This window comes from Ambystoma mexicanum, chromosome 3p (assembly GCF_040938575.1).
Source record: "Ambystoma mexicanum isolate Mex_15411 chromosome 3p, UKY_AmexF1_1, whole genome shotgun sequence".
Lineage (NCBI taxonomy): Eukaryota > Metazoa > Chordata > Amphibia > Caudata > Ambystomatidae > Ambystoma > Ambystoma mexicanum.
The window spans coordinates 1,030,273,869-1,030,293,139 of record NC_090925.1 but is presented as its reverse complement, the minus strand read 5'-3'; the positions used below and the strand labels follow the sequence as shown (position 1 = coordinate 1,030,293,139).

The window sequence follows — 19,271 nt, the reverse complement described above, 5'->3', positions numbered from 1 at the left end:
ACTCTTAGCTTTTACACATTAGCGTGTGAAAATGTGTTCACCACAATGCCTATACGATTAGCATATGTATGACATCCATAACCTGCTGTCTATCTGTAAAGACTGGTAGGGGGTGTATGTACTTCCGCTCTCTATATGGTAGAGGAGAGGCACAGAAGACCCCAGCCAAGATTCTCTATAAGGTAGCAATGGACGAGCAATCAAGGCCTAGCTTCTCAGGAGGTGATGCAGGCTGGTTCTGAAGTACAGTGTAGTCCCCAAACCCCCACAAAGGAATGTCCACACACTGTATTACTGAAAACAGCCTTTATATAATTAATATTCAAAGGTATGTACACGATCACAATAACGCACTTTGTACTTGGAAGTCAATAATGATAAATGTATACAATTCTAAAGTGGTACCACCAATGTTATCAAATCTCATTAAAGTGCATCAACTGTACGGTTAAAATGTCACACAGATTAATAACGAGGAAACCAGCAATAGAGATAGGAAGGAACGCAAGATGGTTGAAACAGTAGGCAGAATACTGGCCCCGTACCCTAGACACAGTTCTGTGTGGCGATTCCCCCCCCCAACCTGGGCAACCTGTAAAATAAGATATATCGCAAAAGCCCAGTTCATATGTTCAATAGTCTCACTTCTTCCTATTAAGGTTTTTATCCCCCCCCAATGTACCTGGTGGAGTAGAGTTCTCCGACGATGCTTCGACCGATCCTTCTCGAGTGCCTCCCTTTCAGGCGGGAGCCACGGATCGTCGAGAGGTGTCGGGGAACTTGGCGTTCGGTGTCGGTGAATCGACGGCCGTACTTGAGTGCCCTCCCTTTAAGGCAGGAGTCACGGGTCGTCGAACGTCCGACGGTGAACAGGGTGAACTACGGCAGGGAAGTGGCAGCTTTGTTCCTAGCGGTGCTCGTCGACGACAGAGCGTTGGCGTCCTGCAAGGAAGAGGCATGCGGGGCACCTCGGTGACGATAGTTCTGAGCCACAAAGATATGATGAAGAACTGTGGCCCAGCAAGGGCGTTGAGTCGTCGGCGTCTCTGCGGTCTTTAGGTGGCGGGAAACCCACCGGTGGATGCTCCTCGGCGCGTCGACGGTCGGCCCTTCTCCAGCGGGAGACAAGCGGATGACGATGCAGACGAGAGCGTCCGATGATCAATTAAAGTTCTTAGGCAAACGGGAGCATGGCGGCTCCGGTCGGCGACGGCAGTCGTCGACAGTGGCGGACAACAGTCTGGGTGCTTCTCCTTGGAGTTCCGCAGCAGTCCCCGTATCGGGTCGGCAGCCTGTCGTAGGTCTGTCTACCAGGGAGTGTTGGCAAAGATCAGCTGTGCACGATGGTCCCTCGTAGCTCGGGAAGAGGGCGCCTTACCAGGTCCTCTCTGGGTCAGTCCTTGGAAACACAGCAGCTTTCAGATTGCGAGGGAGAGCCACAGCACTCCTTCTCGTCCAGTGGGGGTTTCAAGGTCAAGCGTCAGTTACTCCAGTTACTCGTCGTAGTGAACTTCAGCTTCTGAACACGATTCCTAGCAGTGAGAGGTCCCCAGATATACTGTTGATCTCCCATTCATTCCGCTGGGTCACACTCAAGCATCCAATCACGACTACGGGCATTCATGCAGGCAGGCAGCCAATCAGGCACACGAGGTATTCAGGCCATTCACTTCTCTCCAGACACTCACAACAAGTTATGTGTATTGGGACAAGTACCGAGCCATTCAACACTCCAAGCTGCATTCATACCGGTTTCGGGCAGGGTTGTCTCAGTCATTGTGTCAACCACCAGATACTAGACACCCACAACACAGAATGCATATTCGTCACACTCTATTCACCCAGGTCCCACCCACAGGAGGTACCCACAACATACATGACCGGGAAGGCTCCAGCTAGTCTTGCCGGGCCTTCACAACAATACCATACACGGCATTTCCACCCAATAGCCATTCAGGAGGAAGGGACAGAGTCGGGGCTTCCCAGGTCTTTGGGAAAACAAGGTAATGGGTAATAGAAAGCAAGAGGCCACCGGGGCCATCTTGTTTCCCATCAGCAATCAACGGATCCCAATGGCAGGGCAGGGCTATCCCAAAATGGAGGATACGCCGCGCACCTGTCACATTCAGCATGGAGCTGCCACCAGCCCATACCCTGCTCTGCGGGTCACCCACAGGTGCCCAAAAAAATACACTAGGGGCACAGGGTTGTACCCCCACCCATGGGTGCCATAAGGGTATCCCACGGGTCCGTTCACCAAACCAAAAGAAAGAGAGCTGCACCGCCAGGAGTCACACATGAACTCCTGTGCGGAAAACATGACAGAACACACGATAAAAAGCAGTAAAGGACAAGGATACGGAGGCCCTGTCCCTCCGATGCATTTCCAGCATCACACTATCTACAGTTATTGAATGCCTGCATTTACAAATCGCATTTGTTGATTATCAATACTATTACCTATAGTTATATCTGACTCATTAATACGGGCAAACTTTACCTTCATTATCTAGCGCTACTACAATGTTCATTTTATGATAATTATACCCTGCTACTCTAGAGATCCTTTAACTCAATTGCAACTGCCTATACACTGTTCAAGTTTCTGTTTAGTTTGATCAGCCCATTGACTTAAACTAGTTTGTACCAGGTGCATGCCTGATTTACTCATTTGGTCCATGTTCACAATGTTTATTATCTTCCTTCACCTGACTGCCCTTAGGTTGATAATGTCACCCCCTAAATATGCTGAATGAAATCCCCAAATGTACTCTTAGACTAGATGTGATCTCCCTAAGCATGGAACAGACCGTAGGAAAGGAATTTACTCCTAAACTTATTATAGCTAACATTCCATGTGACCTCACACAAAGGAACTCTAAGCTACGCTCGAGATTACCCAAGATAAAAGAACTGCCTGCTAGATACCTTACTGCCAGTGCTCATAATAGGAATCATCACAAGGATACTGCTAAATTAAACTACTCCTCTGTAGATACTACTACCTACTACCAACTACAAAGATAAAACTGACAAACACTACAAACGACACACCAGCCTATCCAAACACAATAGATCTGCCTTACGCAGCCCAACCCTTAAAGGAGCACTCATTAATGCCAGGTCATTAATAGCCCATGCCACAGAAATTGATGACATTCTAGAAATAGGTAACTACGACTTCTTAGCCATTACCGAATCTTGGTTACACCAAGCAGCCGGCCTAGCCTCAATGCTCGCTGTGCCCACTAATTAGACAATTTTCAGGGAAGACAGAACTAATTCCCGTGGAGGAGGCCTAGCACTCATTGCCAAAAGTGATTTGTCAATCAGAATAGAAACACCCCTGCACACCAAATCATGTGAGTCCCTAACTGTCAAGCTTTTAACTTCCAACTCACAAACCATTAACATACACCTGATCTATAGGCCACCAGGACTCATTGGTTCTTTCTAAGAGGACATCTCTACGATACTCTCTGACAATTTAAAAAATACTTCTCAAGCCATTCTATTAGGAGACCTGAACCTGGGCTTCAATGATGTAAAAAACTCACAAGCCACAAACATTGCCAACGTCCTATCGGAGCTGGGCTATACCCAAAGAGTGACACAGCCTACCCATGAGAAAGGCCGAACACGTGACTGGGTGGCGGACCATAAATGCAACACAACTATTACGGCAACACTGGCTTTATGCAAAGATGGAAAAGTGCTCCTTTCATGTCGCAGAGGTCGGTTTCTGGGAATTGTATTGACATCACAGCGCATAAGGATGGACACCTGCCCTTCACCAACGTCTGTAAAAGGGATCCTGAGTTTTCTTGGGTTTGCTATCTTTTATTGCCGTTTTTGTTCCCGGATTCTCCCAATAAGTGCACCCAATCACATCTCTGCTTCGGAAACATGGGAGATGCGAGTGGACGCCATAAGCGGAAGACACGTTACAAGCCTTGAAAGGCAAATTCACCACGGCTCCAGTCCCGCAGCACCCATGACCCAATCTCCCTTACGTGGTCGAGACGGATGTGCTCTGTGTTGCTTCAGAGTAGTATTGTCACAGAAGAACCCAGATACCGTTTTGGTCAATGAAGTTGAATTACGCCATAACCGACTAGGAACTATTGGCTATCAAGGATGCCCTCAAGGAATGGAGGCACTATTTACTAGGAGCCAGACACACCATCAAAATCATCACTGACCATCGGAACTTGCAATATTTGCGGTCGGCAAAGACACAATCTTTGCGTCAGCTTCGCTGGGCTCTGTTTTTCGCCGAGTATGATTTTGTCTTCACATATCGACCTGGGATATGCAATGGCAAAGAAGATGTGTTGTCGCGCATAGGCAAAGGAGACAACGCTTACGTCACCCCCGAACCTGTGGATATCATCCCAGGAGAGAAACTGCTTGGGATGCTAGGAACCACAAACTCTCGATTAGAAGAATTAAAAGCAGAAATAAGACGCTGTATGCCAGCCATTGAGTTGCAAGCCTGGCCGGCCAAAGAACCCTGGTGTACTATCCAGGACAATTTACCATATTACCACGATCGTTTGTACGTTACAACACTAACCCTGCAAGACCAAGTCATAGCAGATTATCACGACTCATTGGTGGAAGGGCTTCCAGGTGTAACTAAGACTGTGGAGAAGGTCAAGCGTTCATACTGGCAGTCAACCTGGCGCAAAGACTTCATCCGGTCATATGTGATTAGTGCTCAGAACAAAGCACAAAACCAGAAACCACAGCACTCCTTCGACCTTTGGCCATCCCACCAACACCATGGATTTTATCACAAACCTACCCCCCTGCTCTGGATTCGATACTATACTAGTCGTAGTAGACCGCTTCTCAAAGATGGCTCACTTTGTGGCTCTAAAAGGGGTCCCAAAGGCCTCAACCTTGGCCAAAGTCTTCTTGGAACACATTGTGAAGCTCTATGGTTTCCCTTCTCCAGTGGTGTCAGATAGGGGAAGTCATTTTGTGTCTAAATTTTGGAAGAAGAGTTACGACCTGGCAAAGATAGAGGTGCGTCTATCGACGAGCCATCATCCCCGGATGGATGGATGGATGGATGGATGGATAGACGGACGGAATGTACTAACCAGACACTAGAGCAACACATCCAATGCATGCTCCATCAAACAGAGAGTACTTGGGTAGTTGGGCTCTGGATAGCGGAATACGCATATAACAACTCGGTGCATGCCTCCACGGGACTTAGCCCCTTCCACACTCTTTACGGGCGACATTGTCGGACCTCTGTTTGCGATCCACCAGAACCTCTGGAGATGCCAGCAGTTAAGATTCTGCACAATGACATCACTCAGGCTGTGAAGACGGCCATGATGCACCTTTCCATAGCAAAAGAGGCACACAAAATGTTTGCAGATCGCCATCGCAAGGAAGCCCCTGTGTATCAAGCTAGTGTTGCGGTATGGTTAGCCATGTTCCCTTGAGAGGGCAGAGGAAATTCCACCCCAAGTTCTTGGGCCCGTTCACCATTGAAGCTGTGATAAACCCTGTAGCTATGAAATTGACTTGACCATCCAATATGCGGTTACACCCAGTGTTTCATGTCTTTTTACTCAAACCAGTTCAACCAGGAACTCGGATTCAAACACCCCCAGCTCCAGTGACAATGGAAAGCGAACCAGAATATGAAGTCAAGGACATACTGGATTCCAAGATAGTCAGAAAGAGACTGCACTACTTGATTGATTGGAAGGGGTATGGACCGCAAGATAGAACATGGGAACCCAGTTGTAACATCCATGCACCCCGTTTACTCAAGTGATTTCATCAGAATTACCCAACCAAACCTGGACCCGGGAACCCATCGTTGAGGGGCCTTGGGGGGGTGGGAGGGGGTAGTAAGGGGGGAAACGGTCAGGATCACTAGGAAACCAACCCAGTCATAACACTCCACCCCAACCTCCTATAGGAATTCCACTCCCTTTGGCACCAGTAAGTCCAAGATCATACACATTGGGGCCACATGGTTTCTTGCTTGGCGTGCTAGGCGTTCACCTCAGTTACTCAACACAGTTAGGGCACACTAGTCCTAGCAGAGAATGGACTTCTTTATTCCACTAAGATGTTCACCCAGCAGGCCATGGTCTCGTTTAAGGGAAGTACTAGTCTCTGGGAGTGGCTGCCTATTTAAGCCACGGCCAGAGTCCAGCCTGTGCTTCGCGCTGATCTGCTCACAGAAGCGTGCCGCTTGCCGGCACTCCTGTCCGAACCGGAAAGGCAGGAAATACAACGTTAGTCACAAACAATTAAAAGCAGGTAACACCGAGCTAAAAGCTTACCAGCGGTATCTGGCACAGAGGAACCTCCATGGAACCTGCATCCGACGTTCGGCGCTCGCCTTGATCACTAACTGCCAGCGTCTCAGCATTTCCAGCATGCCGAATTCCAGCAAGTTCAGCGGCATGCCCCTGCAGAGGAGAGGAAAGAAAGGGTGAATGAACAGCTGATTTCACGCACATATTGCGCTCATACATCAAAGGCAAGCAAACCTTTATAGTATGAGCATAACCAACGCATGCACCGCAGGAGCAGAGGGGCTACGTGCGCAGCGCAGATAGACTTACCTTCAAGTACTGCAACACCCGAGCCTTTCTCAAAGCTCGTCAATGCACGCCGTGCATACTACCAGCAATCAAACCTCTGCTTCCTCATTGCCAGTTCCAAGCAGTTCTCATCTGCAAGCAGTCCTTCAGCATGCGCGCAGTGCTGGCAAACCAACAGCACAGCTAGAACCAGCACAGCTAGTCCATTGACTGTACAGACCCCAGCAACTCCTAAAGAAGGCTTTTACATACTGAACAGCACACATCTCTGCAAGAACAGTTTGGGCCTCCCAAGTCGCACCTGGACTGGACTTGGGCGCCAGTTAAGTAACTGGCTCAGCCTATCATAAGGAACAGGTCTGCCCTGCAAGACAGCAGGACCATTGTGAACACCCAGGTGAGCAGGAGCCCAAGCTGAAGACCCCGGGATCCTTTAGGGTGAGGGAGACTGAAGGGGGGACACAGCTGGAATCCACAGGGTAACCTTGTCCTCCTTGTTTTAGGCGCAGCCCAGTACACAACGCAGCCCTGATCAGCACACCCACAGCACCCATTGTCCGGAGGCTCCCTACGCTCCTGCAGAGGTCAGGTAAGCGTTAGAGATACCACGTGGGTGCTCACTCAAGAGTTACTGGTTGATTCCTCTTTTCATTGAAACTATCGATGCCAAAAGGCCTTAGGAGAGCTGGCAGGAAACGGTCAAAGTGGTCATACAGCAGGGGTCTATCAAAATCACCTGAACGGTCGAAGTCTTTGACCGGCAAATCATTGGAAACTAAGGGAAGCGAATCCCGCGTAGTGGGAAAGCAGAAGGAAGTAAAAGGTAACTGCGAGGCTAGCAAACGTGAACCCGACAGAGGGATGCCTGCAAAGCGTGGCGAAGCATGATGCCCCAATGAACATTGTGTTGAGAAGAGTGAAACCGGCAGAGGGATGTCCACAGTAGATTGTCTAATAGGAAATTAAGACACAAGACTGCATTTCCGTTCTCCGGTATCAGGACATTCGGTGGGTAAGTCCCTTTTCTACAAATAGTCTCTTGCCTCAGAAAACCTGATGTGTTCAAATTAACGAGCAAAAAAAGTTCATTTCTGTATGGACGTTGGGTGATTACTTTTCACCCCCGGGTACACCACTTCCGGGCTCAGACCCTTCTTAGATATCTGCTTCCCTCCGTCGGGTTCACTACGGCTTTTCTTCCAAAACAATTTCTCCTGTGCTCAGGAGTCCCGCCTTGTCTCGTGCTCAAAATGTGGGCAAGGGAGACCCCCGGCTACCACATCCTGACTTATTTGTGAACACTTCTTTCTTTCTTGTGAACCCTATGCCACACCCTTTTTGGTATTTAGTTGTAAAGATTGGCATTAGGTTTTTGTTCGTATAGGCCCTTTTATTTGACACAACACCACTAGGACTGTCTTATTATTTTTTGATGTTCGTAGCTTTCTCCCATCTTAGATTTAGGTTTTGATTAGGTGTTTTTCCAACATACCTATACAGTTTAAAAAACATCCTTGAACTGTGATCACTTGAGTCTGTCTTTATTGTTGCCACCACGAGTTTCTTACAATGCCCACTGCTTTATATAGGGAAAACGATAAGAAATGTCAAAACACGGTAAGCGAGCATAAGAGTTACATTCGCAATACAGTAAAAGAAGCACCTATGGTTGAACACTTCATAACAAAAGGCACAGTTGTGAAGAAATAAAGTGGACAGTGCTATTCAGAATATCCAAAAGCAAAGAAAGCAACATTGATAAAGATCGCCTTTTGAAAAAAGAACAAGAATGGATATTTCTGACAAAATGCTACCAGGTAGGACTGAAAGAAAATATCGAAAGGCACACGATAAAACTATAAAGAGCAACCCATTAGCAGTGAGACATACATGCTCACAAGAAACAAGCATTACGAGTAAAGATACAATGTCTGACCCTACGAAATACGCAGGCAGAATTCACACATGAGATACATTGCGTAAGTGAGAGCCAGGCACAAGATCAGCTAGTGCCCATAAAATGGTTGATATGTTGCAAAAAAAGGGTTACCATAGGTGTAGATGTGAATGAATGATGTTGATGTGAAGGAAAAAATGTCTAGAAAAAGATTTGGGATTTGTGGCAGCAAAGTTGTTTGACGCTGTTCCAGTGTAACATGAGGCGTTTCACGGTACAGTCTATGTTGTAGTCATTGTGACTAACAGACCAGCCAGCATGAGGTACATTGACAAGTTATAGCTACCACCTGAGCAGTGTGAGTGTTTAACTTCAAGCCCTACAAGAATTACAGCTCTTATACTAGGTATATGAGATAATGCACAAATACATAATGAACAGCAAGATGGTACACCTATGGAGGATGGAAGCCTACGACAGAGTGCATATTATATTATGTGTGTTAGAGAGGAAAGTTAGCCGTATGGGTTGCCATGCCAAACGACGTGCAGTAATCGCGCAGCATTGGAAGGGGGGGATCCGCTCCGCGATGCGTTACCCTAGCGAGATGAATACTTGATTAATCCTATGATCTTGGGATTTAGCAGAAGTAATGTTGGAATTAACCCACAACTTTATGATAAGTTCATATTCTACAACGCCACAATGGAGCGATATTAAGAATTGCGTAAAAAGAGGAGAACCTAAAGAGTAACGGTCTGAGTTTAAAATCAATACAAATGAGCTTTGACTATAATAGGGCCCGTATCAAAAGCAAGGGATCCATGCGACAAAAGAACATCAGTTATCAGAATAGAATTAAGCCTCTACAAGATGGGGCTCATGATAACTGTGTTGAAGCACTCCACAGAGAGCATGCACCTGCGTTGCCCCTGGTTATCTGTATAAACTATAGAGAACACGCTCAGCGTTGTATCAGACACAAGCGCTCAATCCGAAGCAGATGATACACACGCGATTGTATCGATAAGCAAAATCAGATGGGGCAAGGAGCCCGCTCAGCATGATACACCTCACAATGGTGCACATTTTTTACTAATAGATCAACATGATTCTTTGGCTTTCAGTACGCTGTTACAGCTCAGCAGAGACTGTATGCCGAAACGAGCACAGCCACATACTAAGGACAGATGCTGAGATACTTATCTGGCAAGTAAGTGGCGCTGTGCAATATAGACATTCGATAACGAGTAAATAGAAATAGGAAGTGTACTAAAACGGTTCAAATTTCCCTTAATTTTCTGCAAAAGGGACAAATGGTCAAGCTGCCTTAGATGGAGGAAGAATTTCTTAAACGTACATGTAAGTAAAACTAGGGAGAAGACTGTGAGTCATGCCACACCTACACCAGAGACAGCTATCCCATAAGCTTTTATTTTGTGTTTATTCATATACACATTTATAGAGATTAGAAGCTGCTCTCGTCTCCAAAGAATACAATGGAGAAATAGTAAGTACTAAGACACACAACATAATAGTTGGAAAATATTACAGCTAAAATATATGCAATATCTAATGAACATTTTATGTGATCATCCCACAGAGAGTTACGAATGGCAAGCAGTAAGATGCTGGACGGCGAGCCGAAACGTGTAATATGGTCTATAGTGTCAAGCTCTAACTAATATAAGCTGACACGAATATATTAAGTAAACTTAAGGTGACCTTAAGAGTATTGTGACTATGTATAGGAGAAGAGGGTAACTAGGCGGGCCAGTCTTGTACGGCCCTTAGAAGCATAGATTAGCGACTACTAGCCTTACCGATGAACGCAGAATGGTCATAATCATCCCAGACAATTGCTTTTTTAATGTGTAGAAGGTCAAAAAGCCCCTGAAAAATGTCCTAAGATTAAGTATGAATCAAAAGGAATGAAACCTGGCGGGCATTATAATGGGTATTAGATCTTTAATAAAATCTTTAGATTAGCTGCAATAGCTGCACAAATAGAGGTTCACAGAGACGATGGTACTGAGCACGGTGACACTTTCAGCACAATGCACTTTAAATGTTTTTTTAATATGCGTTTTAAATGTAGAGATGTATATATTGCTGGTTTGTATATTTGTGGTGCTACATTCTAGTGAATGTGATGGGTGACAGACTTTTTAAAGAATATTAAAAATGTATTTCAAAAGAATCTAAAATTGTGCAATGGTTATGCGTCAATGTTTAGTTAGACTCAACCTATACAGGCAGTCCGGGAGGGTTTGTTTATTTTAAAAGTGTCAAACCAGGGATAACCCACTTTCTGCTATACCAAATGCACCCAGGGATCTCCCCATAGTTGAAATAACTTTTTTTTACTGCCTCTACCACCCCAAGGAAAGGTGTGGGCAAAGATGACAACCTATTCAAGCCATAAGCGGGCCTGTTAATTATAGCCCTATTCTTGAGACTCTAGCTAAGACGGGGGTCTGGAGGAGCGCAACTGGAGTCCTTGCGATGATGATGCTGCTTTACATGAGAATTTATTTGCTAGCTTTTCTTCTCAGATTTCTAATATTGACCTGCAAAGGTCTTTGTTTTATGGCAGTGGTGACTAGCATAGCCAGGACTGGTTGGGGGCTGGTGAGGTACTCCCACATGACTTGGATAACTTCATTCATCAGGAACTGATCTTTCCTTCATGTGCATCATTTATCAGTTTACCCGATTGATTGTAGTTATCAGATGTATAATTGCCTGTTTGATATCGAATCGGTTGTGTCCAAGGTAAAAGTATTGCGTTAAGAGCTGTGTTTTATGATTTACTTACTGAGTAGGTTCTTAGGCCACTTCTGGCATTTACTTACTTGAAAAGATAAAAAATGCCTTTGTGGTTCAAAAACTGTTCTGTTCTCAGTAATCTGACATTGTGACTTTTAATTGACATCGTCCGCAGTTGACGCTGTAATCCTTTTTTTCTTTATCACTAAAGATATCCTTATTAGTCTTGGTCAAACACTGAAAACGTGTTGCTGTACAGAGTGTGTCAGAATATTCGACCTGTTTGAACTAATCCGCCTGGCCCTGAATGGTACAAGGACACAAAGTGCATAGAGTTCTGAACATGCAGAAATCACGGCAAGGCATACCTAGCACAGAGCAGCGACTTTTATGGAGATGTCAATTACGAGGCAACCTGTGAAGGCAAAGAAACTTGAAAGCTGGTCTGGAAATCTTGTGACCAAATTTGACATGAGTATAATTTCTTAACAAAAAAAATCAAAAATAAGAAAACCACCTTGCTTTTTCTGGCTGTCTGGAGACAACTGCATTGGAAGGTAAGTCTGGTCTCATGTTACTACATCTGTCGGGGTAAGCAGAAAAGGCTTACAAAGGTGGGCAAAGGAGAGGAAAACGGTCTGCATTCTCTTTATGCATTATGATGCTGTGTGGTGTTCAGAAAGGTTTACGTTGTCAATTTGACCGGATTACCTTTAGTAAAGCTTTGTATCTCCTGTGATCCTTGCACATCCTCTGTAGATCCAGCACAGTATTCAATCTTTCAAACTGACTGTAGAATTGTTCCTGCCGGATATCAAATTAAACTTCTTGTCCTGCTGCTCTTTGGTACAGATTTGAACTATTGAATTGGATCTTAATGATCTCTCTATACACTATTGCTTTGATATACATTACAGTGGCGGCCAATGAGTAGTTCTTGTTGGACTTGTGTAAGAAAAGGTTATTTTGTGTGGCTTGTGACTTTGGTGTCTGTGTACATAACAGCTCCAAATTGAACATAAAATATACATCCCACTCGGAATGTAGTTGGGAAGTTTTTTTCTTCAAAATCTATCCTGGAAAGGGGCAGGCCAAGTGATTTGGAAAACATTCCCATGGAATTTGCAATTACCTTAGGGTATATTCGCTATGACATTGTGCAAAAATATGTGTGTTGTGTGTGTACATGTTTTTCTATTTAACTAGCATGCTTATGTGCTGGCTTCATGTTGTTAGGTTCTAAATAAAAATGTAGATCCGACGTAACTAGAGTTTTTTTTTTATGTACTTTACAATTCGTTAAAAACCAAAAGAATTTAGGCTGAAGAAGCACATTCATTATAGCATAGAATGTACCTACACACTGAAGTGCTATTTTGTGAAATTGGGAGGGTAAATGGCGAGCCATGTTAATCCTGCGAGTTTACTTAGATGCATGTAAATACCTATTGATGTGTAATGCATACTGTAATTTATGGATCCATGCGCTGGGTATGTTTTCACACCCATAAGACTTAATCTCATTCATCGATTCACAATTTCTCAGTTTCCGTATCCATAATTGTTCCATGGATATGAATGGCAAGTTTTCTTTGCTTTAGCGATGCAGGTTTCTTAAATATACTGGTAAACAATAGGTGTATCCCTTTTCGGGTGTAATGCATCCTATAGCTTACCTAGAGAGCTGTTTCTAAGATTCCAACAACTGAGCAAAACTCTAGTTACAAGCTTTAAAACTGCACTGCAATCTTTTTTTAATACTTTTTTTAATTGTTTTATATCGCAATTAAAACAACAATAACATGTAAGAACTAGCAGGTCCATCCACAGGTAAGTAATGGTAAATGTCTCACCAGTCGCCAAAAGCATTTCTCAAAACCCTCTATGTATTTGTTCAAAGTCACACCACCATTGTCTGTGGGTTCTAGGGCACCCCCTTCTTCCCACCTCCCCCATATTTTGGAGGCTTTGGTAGCCGGCTTTCAGGCTGAAAGCACTGGACATTCTCTCCCCGACCCACTTTCAGGCACACCTTCACTGTATAATGGGGGCACCGGCAGAGGCGGATCTAACGGTCGCCAGGCAGACAAATGGCGACGGGGCCCCTGCCCCAGGCCCCACCCCTTCCACACAGCAAAAGGCCCTTTCTGTTGTGATGTCACTCCAGTTCGAGTTGTGTCGTGTGTGCGTTTGTTCTGCCCTTCTTTCACAGTGTCAAAGGTTTAGCCTAAAATTGTGAAAGAAGAGCAGAACTGTTCAGGGTGTGCATTTGTTATTTTGGGAATGGGGAGGCAGGCCACCAGGTATGAGTTACATGTTGGCTGTGTTGGAGGCAGGGAACCAAGTAGGGGCCAAGTTTCTTGTCTTATTCGCTAGCGCCGCGGTTTCCTTCCCTAGGCGCTACACTACAGTCCAAAGCCGTGAAGGGGACTACATTCTTGGTGGGCTTTTCTTGTGAAAAGCACCCTGAGCTGGGGACAGTTATGAATGAGAAAGCCTCCCACTCCCCCATCACGACCTGCACCAGTGAAGGGAAATGCCTGCCTTTGGCTGGATGGAGTGAACACAGGCTGCGGCCCCGAACAGTGCCATCTGCACTGATGTGCGCCCTGAAGTTGGGGGCTGCCCCAAAGGAAGCCCCAGGAGAGGGACCATCCCTGGCCTGGTAAGTCAGAGACTCAGGGCCCGGCGCAGAGGACCGCAGCACTGCGTATAGCAGCTGCACGGCTCCCCTGCAGCACACAGGCTGCCCTCAGGGGCCCACCTCGTTACCTCTGTGGCTCTCTAACTGAGTGTGTTTCTCTATCTTTCTTGTCCTGCCCGCCTTATTCTCCCTTCCCCTCTATCGCCCTATCTCGTTTTTCATCTGTTTCTCTAGCATTCTCTCACCTGTGTTCTTCTCTAACTCCATCGCCCTTCCCCCACGACTTCCTCTTCCATCCTATGTTCCATCTTTCTTTCTCTTTACTTACTTTATACATACTACCTCTCCCAGCCTCCCTGTCTTTACTTATATTTCTTTCTCCTTCGTTCTCATCCCTTCATCTCACTTCTCCCTTGCCCCTGTCTGTCTCCCTCGCCCCTCTTTCTCATCGTCCTGCTCTTGTGACCACACTTAACTCCGCCCACCCAAAGCTCCGCCTCCATGACCCGCCCACCTAGGGCCCACACCAGGTGCTCCCCACGGGGCCCTTTGCCTTAAATCTGCCACTGGGCACCGGGATGGTGAGGGGGCTGGAACCTAAACAGAAAAAATATAGAGCAGGCCCGATCTATCATGGACATGCCTGGAGCTGGCATCTGCCGCCGGTGTGCTTCCGGAGGTGGTGTCATTTGCAGGGCGGGATTCAAGCAGCAGGGCAGAGTAACTGGTCGTGCTGCAGGACAGACAAAGCATGGTTGGTGTCTCAAGCTAGTTGGGTCCCTCCTAACTCCCCAGTACTCGTACTCCTTCCCTCCACCACCCCAGAAGGCCCCACTCTTAACAGGATGGACTCCCCAACAGGCAAAACCCACTGCACTGCCGAGAGCCTGGAAGTCGGAAACCAGCAGATGTGCAGGGGAGTTTTCGGGTGGCTGTAGTAACCGTGCAGAGGAATGGAGGATGGATGTCTTGGAGCGGACTCTCTGGGAGCTGGATTCATAATGTGTAGAACAGGTCACTTGGACCAGAGTTTGCAGAGAGGTTTGGCTAAGCTACGGGATCATGCTAAATGAGTGACCTTGCAAAGTGTGGAAGCAGCAGAGTTCTGTATCCAGGCTGCTGGTGCAGTTGTCATTAATCATCGATGATCAGGCTCATTGGTGCAGCTTTCTGGGTTCATGCTGTGGACTTCAACAAACTGAACTCTTGTTTTGCATCTGGTAAGCATCTCGACCTTGGGAATTAAGGATCTGCTGGTGAATGATGTGAGATCCTGCCCAACGCTTATATATTAATTTATTTGGTTATTTATATAACGCACCTAACCCGGAGGTATCTGGCCGCAAGTTAATATATAATTAGTGCTGGGCGACATATTGTAATACATATACCTAAAACAGTCAACAGTGTTGTTTACAATGTGAATCTTATATGTGTCTCTATATAAGGTACTAAGAAAACAAAGAAATGGGGTCCTACAGCGATAGAGGCATGAGTATTTCTGTTGTGACCCCATGGCATGGAATCCTCAACGTTGTCACTCTTTTGCAAAGTGCCATGTTTTCAGTTTTTTGCATTGGTGGAAATCGGAGCATGTCCAGAGCATCTTTACGATCATGACTTGAAAAGGGAATTGACAAAACCTGCTATAGTACCTCTTGAAAAAAAATGCACCAGACATCCCCAGATTTGCTACAGGGAAAAACTTTGACATCAAAACAGTGTATTTTATTTTTTAATTTTATATATTTATATAGCGCCGCAGGCATCAGGGCGCATTACATATAGACGAGGACAACAAGGGGTGACAGGACAAACATGGTATCCTAACTGCGTGTCAGTGTTTAGATAAGGAGTTTCTGTCTAAGTACTCTAGAACTCAATTATTTAAAAAGCAGGGTTTTGAGCTTCTTTCTGAAACATAGATAGTTTGATTCTACTCTCAAATGGTTTGGTAGTTCGTTCCATCTGGCGATGGCTTCAGAGGAAAAGGCTCTGCTTCGTCCATTGGCTCTTTTTTGACCGGCTGACGTTTAGAAGTCCTGGGATTCTCTCAGCATCCATTACCCAAAAAACATAGCACCTAGAATCCACACTGCGAGTTCCCACCAGCAGCATTACTCAGTGAGGGCAGCTTTCAGCTGGTCTTCCTGGATGTTCTCCACTCAAACCACTCCGATGCCAGTGGGGTAAAGCTTCCCAAGCTCCCTTGTCGACGGATCAGTGCAATGAGCGCAGTACCACAGTACCTGGATCTGGCTCGCTGAAATGCCTGGGTCCATTGCTTCACCCCACTGAGCAGGCCCTCTGAACGTGCTACTGCTGCTTGCCATGAGACACCAACCTTTCGAGGGGCTCTACACGTGACTCGTTGCAGGCCGCACTCGCCACACCACCCGGATAGCGGGTCATTTTGGGGCTATAAAGGGTTGCTCCAAACATTTATCGCTGCAGACCAGGAAGCCTGTTAAGATTGTGCAGCCATCTTGTCTGGGCTCTCTAGACCCCCCCCCCCACCCCCTCCCGACAGCAGATTATTTTGATACCATATGGCAAAAAGATCATGAAGTACCCGACTTGTTAAAACTGACACTAGTGTGAAATTGGACCTTTACAACAGTACCCAAAAGCATAGTGTGGGGAAATTAGTAAGAGGCTTAGGGTAGAAGCTATAGAAACGAATATCGCCATTGGTCTAGCTGCATAGTCACTCATTGTTTGGCCATCCAGATGCTTTTGCCTTGAACTCCCATGACCCCAATCGAGCAAAGCAAGGGGTGAAGGATCATGGGAGGTGAAATCTGAAACATCTGGTTCTAGAGGGTCAGTTGGCTGGGAAATAAGTGTTATGTGCTGGTTCCTCCAAAATGCTTAACTACGTGAGCGGGCATTGCAGGGTTGTCACCCGCACCCCTAGTTCAGCAGTATTGGCTGATGGGGTTTTAGGGCTGTTCCCTGTATACATTAAAGGAAAAGCAGGGGACAAATGCATAGATTCCCAAAAGCTTGAGTTTCAAAAAATGCGAGCAAGTCGGCTTCACAATTTTGAAACTCAAGCTTTTCGGTATGCGTTTACGTAGATCCGACTACACTTGCTTGACATGATTCTGGTTGGCAGTTATACCAGAATGCAACAAGGTTTGGACTTTATGTAGTGTGAGAAACTAACACTATTATGCCACCAAAATAATAATTTCCTGCCCCTGGTCTTCCACAGAGGACATTTCCATACATTGGCAACCTGTGACTGCCAAACAAGAACAGCAAGTGCACTTGTTCACTTCTACCATGGTCTGTCCTTAAAGATTCTCTATTGCATGCATGAGTAAGTTATTGTGATGAAACCTGCAGAATCTTCACAAAAACCCTATATAAAGTCTCCTCCCAGGTGGCCATGAGATGGTAGCCGCTACCTGATCCTGACCCTGGGGGTGGTATTAGCCAGGTGGATCACCTGGAAGGAGAAGGACCCCAAAGGAACAGGAGGGTTCTGTAAGGAGAGATGCAGTAAATATCCTCTTCAGAGAAGATTTATACTAAGCCTGAATATGTAATGGCGTGTTGCCAGAGTAAGACTCCTCTACATAGTTACCCATGTTTATGGTGATGAAAGCTGATTTAAGTAAGCAAAAGAGAACAATATATATCGAAATCGGAACTTTTTAATACCCATATTTCTGATGAGCATTATTCTCCCTTAAATAGGGGTCAGCCCTTAAACCCTCTAAAACCCTTCTTTAGAGGACTATTTAATGCCCAGGATAAATCCAATAAAGTTGAAATTGGTATTCCTAAAAGAAAAGATAATCTTAACATTGGGGGATTCCTGTCCCACCGTGCCCAAAGTACTGGGACGAGGAAGAGGGACTCGGAGGCACTAGACTGCAAAATGCAGTCTAGTGGTTCTAATGACCCATACCAGAGCTGGACTTTTGAATATATAAGGCCCCCTCCGGTGCAGGCCATTAGAACATCAAGGAGTTGTAGGAGTCGCCAGCAGGAGTTGCAGTGGAGGAAGAAGGGAGACGCCGCTGCTATTGCTAATGCGCATGTCTGTCCTGAGAGGGTCTCAGAGCCTGAAGTCCTTGAATGCAGAGGCTGCGCAGTGGAAAGCAGCGCGGTTATGAGCTTTTCCCCTGGAGGGAGAGGCTCTACTAATTGTGCACTGTGTTCCGATGGCTGGCGAGCACCAGAGTGTGCTGGGAGCAAGAGAAGCTCCTTTCCTGGTCAGCACAGACCACAGGAAATGCGCAGCAGGCAGCCGTGTGAAAGGCATCAGAAGCAGAATGAAGCTTTGCGGCAGATTAAGTGGACGCATTTACAGAGACCAGTGAGTTTACCATTGACAGGCAAACCCATTACGTTCTGTGATCGATCGCTGGCCACTGAAATCACTTTTGAATATCAGACTAATGTAAGGAAGGCTACTGAAAGCACTTTTGAAAAATCATATAATAGTGACATCACTAAAAAACTGGACAGCCAACTAGATACTTCTTACATTTCAAAGCACTAAAGCAATCCCCACAAATCATTAAATGGGCATTTTCAGAACAATTTAAACCAAAACGTAAGTAGTACAGTACCTTGTTTAATTAAATACAAAATACAGTACACTGTGTAACATAGTTTGAATGCTGCAATAAATATATTTTAAAGCATCAATCAAGTTAAATAACTTTTTAATAACATTAAAACATGGCGGCTGCCATTCTGGAATGGAAAATGGCTGATAAATTCACCATATAGTAGAACATCAGCCAAAGAGTGCAAAAAGAGGAGTGTTGTGGAAAGAGATGGGTAGGAATGGGAGGAAAACCCCTATAGATTTAGCTTGCCGTTACATGGGTGGCACACCTGTCCAAACTACATAATATCCATCCTCATACGTCAACCTGCATTGAAAAGCATTACAAACGTGCATGCAAAGCCTCTATTTCAAGCTTTCATGTTAAGGCTCTTATTTTAATTACCATAGTTTCAGCTTTATAGGTATCGCTTTCAACGTCACCTAATAGCCAAAACTAACGAGGATAAGAGAATGTGGTGGTAAACATTGACGACCAAGACTGCCCGCCGCATCTTATCCACATTTGGAGTACAAACTGCAGGCAGTGGAGCACCGTGCACTGGCATCACCCCAGGACATAGCCTGGCACTGCAACATGTAGCACCTTCATCTTAAGTTTCTTCAACCCCCAGGGTCCCTTGGCAAAGATGGATGCAGGAGATTTTGACATACTTGGAAGCAACCGATGGTCACACCCATCTGCAAAAAAATGCAATTTTATTGAATTGTTTAGGTCTGAGGCACAGGAAGTCAGAAAGCAAATACCCCCTGTACAAGTACCCCCAGAAGCAGCTCCCATGTCCCCTTTTG

At 45.7% G+C, this 19,271-nt stretch overlaps 1 protein-coding gene across 3 annotated transcripts in view; it reads left to right on the top strand.

Annotated features, from left to right (window-relative positions):
- The window catches only part of ARHGAP40 (Rho GTPase activating protein 40), a 645,040-nt gene that overhangs the window by 142,771 nt on the left and 482,998 nt on the right, over positions 1–19,271 (top strand). Inside the window, exon 3 of one of the 3 annotated variants that reach the window (XM_069652367.1) lies at positions 11,459–11,804. The exons of the other annotated variants lie outside the window; for them this stretch is intronic. The gene's annotated coding sequence lies outside the window, so the exon portion shown is untranslated. The remainder of the gene's footprint in view (positions 1–11,458; positions 11,805–19,271) is intronic. 3 annotated transcript variants of the gene reach the window in all.